At 38.0% G+C, this 6,497-nt stretch overlaps 1 protein-coding gene across 1 annotated transcript in view; it reads left to right on the top strand.

Moving 5' to 3' along the window:
* The window catches only part of LOC127511450 (oocyte zinc finger protein XlCOF6-like), an 832,024-nt gene that overhangs the window by 220,437 nt on the left and 605,090 nt on the right, over positions 1 to 6,497 (top strand). The window lies entirely within an intron of this gene.

Raw genomic sequence — 6,497 nt, forward strand, 5'->3', positions numbered from 1 at the left:
CTATTAACTGATCATAACTAGTTATGATTAATTATTCATATTTCTTTTGAGCTAATTTGCTACATACAATTGCATCTTGACACGCATCCTGTCACTGTGTTTTGTTGTTTTTTAACACTTTTTACTCGTGTTTGTAGTTTTGATCTGAATCCTCCTCCAAAGTGCAATGTGTTCTGGGCAATATTAGCCTTTATAGTGTTGATGGATCCACACTTCGAAAATCTACTGGAAATAGTAGACCATCTAGGGATTTACTCTTTTCAGCATACTATGCTTTGGGACACACTTATTTTAATCTCACATACTATTTAGGATGGATAGTTTGGACATTGGAATGCAGGGACTTACTCATAAAGAGTAATTTGCTTTGTTCGTAAATTAATAAGCATTTTGAATGAATCGTTTGAAAGATTAGGCTTGTGCAAGATGCATCGGCGCTGCAAAGACCGATCGGTGTATGACATCAAAGTACTGCGAGAGCTTTTGGAGAGCAAACGACTCGCAGGACTTTGATGTCATACGCTGATCGGTCTGTGCAAAATAGTAAATCGTGTGCATTTTGTAAATCGAGGGAACGAAATAGTAAATCGCGCGCACGTTTTAGTAAATCGAGGGAACGAAATAGTATATCGTGCACGCATTTTAGTAAATTGAGGGAAATAACTAGCTTCTGACAGACGGCCATACACATCAATTTATGGCAAAAGAGTGATCTCTGACCTGACGCATGACATTGACGAATGCGAAAGCGCAGAGGATAGAAGAGAAGTTTGAGTTTGTTGCCCAGCCCTATTTGTTTGAACCGCAAGAGGCTTCAAAACTTATGCTACTCCTACATTGCATCAATTAGTTACTCTTTTGGCATAAGTGGACCGTTGCGTATAATGGCTCCATGTCTTTCCAGTGAAAAGCATTTTAGGTGATGCCAATTATATCTCAATGTAATGGTAATGGGCTTTCCTGCTGAACGATTGGAGGTAGTCTACAGAAATAACATTGATGATGCAGTGATCCATTGAAGAGGAGTGGACCAACATTCCACAGGTCACAATCAACAACCTGATCAACTCTATGTGAAGGAGATGTGTTGCACTGCGTGAGGCAAATGGTGGTCACACCAGATACTGACTGGTTTTCGGAAAACGTTAAACCTCTGGTTTAAGTGCAGGAGAACTGAGTTGGGTGCAGTCCTGGCACAACACATTGACATGGTTTTAAGATTTTAGAGAGAAAAGAGTGAAAATAAATTTAATACATGTTAATTGAAAGATATATTCAATACATTTTAAGGATCTGCAGACACCCTGTGTAGTAACCTGATGGTCAACGGAATTCCAGGATGGGCCAAGGACAGATAAATGTGTACTCATTAAGGTACTCACACTTGGAGAGTAGGAGGTACATAAATCTTGCTGGGAGAGCAATTAGCCAGAGCTGGATTGCGAAGCAGCGTCTGCTCAATCTCAAGGGGCTTACTTTTACAGAGTAAAAGTAGGGGATTTCTGCTCTTGAGAGTGCATTACAGAGTTTAAATCGGGAGAATCATGAATGCAAGAGAGAGCATCAGCTTTGCAGTTCTTTGATCCAGACTGTAGGTAATAAAAAATGTACTCTAGTGAAAAAGAGAGACCACTCTTGCTCCCTCCAAACAGTGATGCCATTTCCCAAAGTTAGCTTTCATGTCCAACATTTCACAGTTGCTGACATCGTATTCGCATTCTGCTGGAAAGTGTTTTTGAGAAAGTATTGCATAGAGACCTGTGTCTGAAGCATCCACCTCTACAACAAAAGGCAATGCAGGATCTGGATGATGCAGAGTAGGTGCTGAAGTACAGCATGTCTCAAGTCAGAAAAAGGCAATGTGATGCAACCAGATTCCAGTTAAGTTTGCCTTTATCCTCTCGTCCTTTGAGTAGTGTGGTAAGAGATGCCGCTGCACTGCTGAAGCACTGGATAAATCTCCTATAAAGGTTTGTGAACCCCAAAATCTCTGCAGCTCCTTAACAGTAGTGGGACAGGACCATTCTAGTACTGCCTTTGCCTAGGAATTAACCATCTCCTCTCCTTGTCACATACCCCAGGTAGTACATAGAAGAGGAATGAAACTCAAACTTCTCAGCCTTCATGAACAGTTGATGGTCTATGCTCAGAATTTGGGGAATTAGCAATCTAGTTAAGTGGATAAGAGAAGCCGCGACTAGTTCCTTGTCAGACTGTATGAATACGATCCCTGCTGTAAGCCTTGTCACACTGTAAAATCTCAGTTGTCATTATTGTCAGAATGTATGATAGTCAACGGACACACAAAAAAACTTGAGTTTTACATCATCAACCAATGACACATTTGGTGAAAGTGAGCTGCATTACACATGGGATTTAAATGGTGGCTACAAAGAAATCTCTCATTTGTCATGGCTTGATTTGAAAATCAAAGACAATTTGACAGTTGTCGTACAAGTCACGCTGCAGGATTGTGAGTCAAATCTGACATTGCCAGAATTTCGTTGGGGGTCAAATTTGATTGCAATGATCATTAATCGGCTGTTGGTGAATGTCAAAGTAACGATGAAAACTAACGAATCAAAGATTTCATCCTAGGATCAGAGGAATCTTTTAGGATTTGCAAAATTTGTCACAGATGGCCAAATTGTGGTTAAAATTGTACAGTGGGACAGTGGACTTTAACTATGGAGACAATTCAAATTTTGCTGTAAAACAGCATTTAGCTCATCAATTTAAAACAAGGTCAATTCAGCTGTAAGACAGCAATGTAGTTATTCAGTTTATTGTTGATTAAGTTCAGACACCAGTGTTGATGTTGCAAAATGTGACTCAGCTATAAAGCAGCTCTACAGAAGACAACAGTGCCATTATCCAGTTTATGTGAACCTCAAGATTTACAAGTCTTTACACATGGAGAGAAGCCTCCAGCGTAGTTTTGCCCTTGTATAGTACCAGGTCACGAATAAAGCCATCCTCAGAAGACCTGGCAAACAACTTAAATCCCCATTTGTCTGGCTTGTTCTTGATGTATTGCCTCAGGTTACCAGCTGTCTTGCCTTTGTAGGCAACCATAACCTCATCCACAGACTGCTTGGGGGTCTGTGGCTCACTCCTGAAGACCAGGAGGCTGAACAGTGGCCGGACTTTGAAGAATTTGTCAATGGTGCCAGGGATCTGGGTGTTGTCAGTAAATTGGAAAAGCCTTTCTCATCAGCCTGAACCTCTTAGATGACATGAGGTTTGCAACTTGAAGAACACTGGTCTCCATTGCCCAGTAGTCATCAATGGAGGGCAGCAGAAATCCCCATGTAGAGCAGGATAGCCACAAAGGTCATCATCTCATCTTCAGTGGTGGTGAAGGTGGTGTTGACATTCTTCTGGGTCGCATACATGTTGGATTGGTATGTTACATACTTGATGACATGGGGGCTGAAGTGCCTGGTGAAGTAATCATATGGAGTCTTAATTAAGTCAGGGGGAAAGTGCTAGTATTAGGCAGGGCTTGGTTGTCCAGGTCAACCTTCTTCCAGGTTGTTGGTTGCTGGCTTCCCCTTCTTGGTGGGCCCCTTGGCGTGTGGTGCTGTGTGGTCTTCGTCCTCGTTCTCGTCGTTGTTGTTGTCGTAGTGGTAGTCATCGTTGCTGTCATCGTAGTCGTCCTCAAGCTCCTCCACTGCAAGGCCGCATACACTTCCTCTTGGCAGAGGGGCCCATGTGACTCGGGCATGGAGTGTCCAGATATATATATATATATATATATATTATATAAAATATTATATATCAGAGGTATCCAGCTGTGAAATGCACATATTTAAATATATATGTTGCACAGCGATGTACTGATGTACTGTTGCACAGCGATGTACTGAAAATAACTACCAATAAAGGAGTCATATGTGAAATTCTGTAATGTTTTTTTTTTGTCCAGAGACAGATGGAGCTGAGTACTGAACCATTTTATGTGTATTTTTACCTTTTTAAGTGGTCTGCATTAGCTTTCTGATGCTTATTCTCACATAACATTTCTAAAATTGTATTAGAAATTTTTGTAGTCAACTACTTTATTTTCCTAATTTATTTGAGATCAATTGAACTTATAAAATTATTTTATTTACAAGTGTCATGTTTGTGATTTTCATTTGTCATGTAGCCTAGAACCGCTTCTGATCATGAAATCGAAATAGACTCACGATTTTATGACAGTACTTTTATTATTTACCTTTTTTTTTGTTGAAAACTCCAATTGATACAACATAAAATACAATACAACTTATTGTTGTTGAGCTGCAGAGATTTTCAAGACAGTATTTTCCTCATCTTGAACATGCGGACGCTGCATCTATATGCTAATTCTGTTATGTGACACCCCATTTATTCACGTTAAAGCCCCTTTTCTCAACAAAAAGTGTTTCCAAAGTGTTTCATAGAAATAGATTTTATGCGCTAAAAATAAATGGAAACATTTTTTGTCAACATTTGAGAAATTTTATGGCATTTCCATCAGCTTAACATTTTAAAGCACTAAATCTTTTTTTTTTTTTTTTGCAAAAAAAAAAAATCCTTGGATGGAAACCAGGCTACAGTCACATTCAGTTTGTCTTAGTTATCATGAGTGAGTTCCCTTTGTCTTGTAAGGTATTTTGTATTTCTTTTTTCCTGTTGAATTGTTCCCACTTCACTTTCAAAGCTCTAGTTTTAGGACCTTTTTTTAGGACCTTTTTTTTAGAAAACAATTTACAAAGTCTAACTCTAACTTGGTTCTATAAGGTTCTATCTGTGAGCCAATCAGCACTTTGAATGCACACACGAGGACTAATCAGGATCGGCTTTCTTTGCCATGTCGCTGGAATGCACCATGACGGCGGAAAAGATCGCAGAAAACGCTAAATTGGTGAAGAGAATACTAAGGGTGTGTCTCAATCAGCTCAGAAATTACAGATGTTGGGTCATAAGAATTTTAACTCAAACTTGCATAGAAACCTAGTTCTGTACAAATAGAGTTTATGTTGTCAAAAGCAGTGTTGGGCATGTTACTTTAAAAAAGTAATTAGTTATAGTTACTAGTTACTTCTCACAAATAGTAACTGAGTTACATCATTATGAAAGTAACTAATTACCAGGGAAAGTAACTATTGCATTACTTAAAAAAAAAAATCAAATATGTCAATTAACTTGGATGCCCCCAATATTAAATATGTCTAAAAATAAATTATTATTTCTTTAATGTTTTGTTTTAAATTCATCTATTTGATTATGAAAAATGAACAACATGAGTAAGATAGGATACATCATAAGATGCGCAATATATCGGGAGACATGGAATGGCTCAGACATGATTTTGACCACTTCATTAAGTTTTGTTTTGTAGAAAGCCTTTCTTTAAAGTGAATTTCGTTTTGTAAAAATTGTATCTTAATTTTAACCAATGTTTCATCAAGCAATTGCCTGGATTTAATAAATAAGAAGCAAATATAGCAGAAAATATAATCATGGTGCCGGCGCGATCACTTGCACATGAACTGGAGCGCGTCTTATATGCTAAATGAACCGAAACTCAGTGGCTGCTTGTCTCACAGACATGAGAAATATATCTATAGAAAGCTTGAAATGTCTACTTTTAAACAAATAATTCAAAACGAAAAGAAATAGGCTACTCTCTGATTATGTAATCCGAATGAAATGTGCATTTTCTCTCTAAGCGCGTCCATGCGGAGATGATGAGTCAGCAATGTCAAATTTATCTTTGCAGCCGACACAGATTCAGAAAACATTTGTTTATTAATAAACAATTAAAATGTCTCCTTGCTGTTTTTGTCACATTCATAATCATTACTTTTGCCGGTTCTTTATGGCAAGCTTTATGCGTGCGCTTGAGTGCTATATAGCCTATATTACATAAACGCTCATTATTATGGTTTATTCTCTCCAGTATTTAAGAAATCAAATTAATATAAATGTAATTAGTGGCTTAAATGAACAACAGTTGTCCAACGCACACACCAGAGAAAAAACTTTGCAGGTCCTATGGCTGAGAGAGAGCCTACTCGGATGAAAACCGCTTCAGTGAGCTCAATTATACTAACGCCGTTTTTTTTTTTTTTGTCATTAACGGCGTTGTAACGGGGGGGGGGAAGTAATTAGTTTGATTACTCGTTACTGAAAAAAGTAACGCTGTTTATTTATAACGCCGTTATTCCCATCACTGGTCGAAAGAGCCTATTTAAAAAAAGATGTTTTAAAAAGGAAGGTATCTGTGCTACAATGGGACTTAAATCCTGATTGAAGCATAGTTTCTCTCTAAAACTGAGCATAGTTAAAAGTGATTTTTTTAAAGGAAGGATTAACAAACTAAAATTATCCATAAATGTAGTTACTGGAATGAATCCTTTTTTGGTATAAATCCAAATAGACAAAGGTACTGTATGTCGAACTCAAGAATATATGTTCATGTATATGTATAGCTGCTTTTGAACATCTGTGTTCTGTATTCAATGCAC

The sequence above is a fragment of the Ctenopharyngodon idella genome, chromosome 4 (assembly GCF_019924925.1).
Source record: "Ctenopharyngodon idella isolate HZGC_01 chromosome 4, HZGC01, whole genome shotgun sequence".
NCBI classification, from domain to species: domain Eukaryota; kingdom Metazoa; phylum Chordata; class Actinopteri; order Cypriniformes; family Xenocyprididae; genus Ctenopharyngodon; species Ctenopharyngodon idella.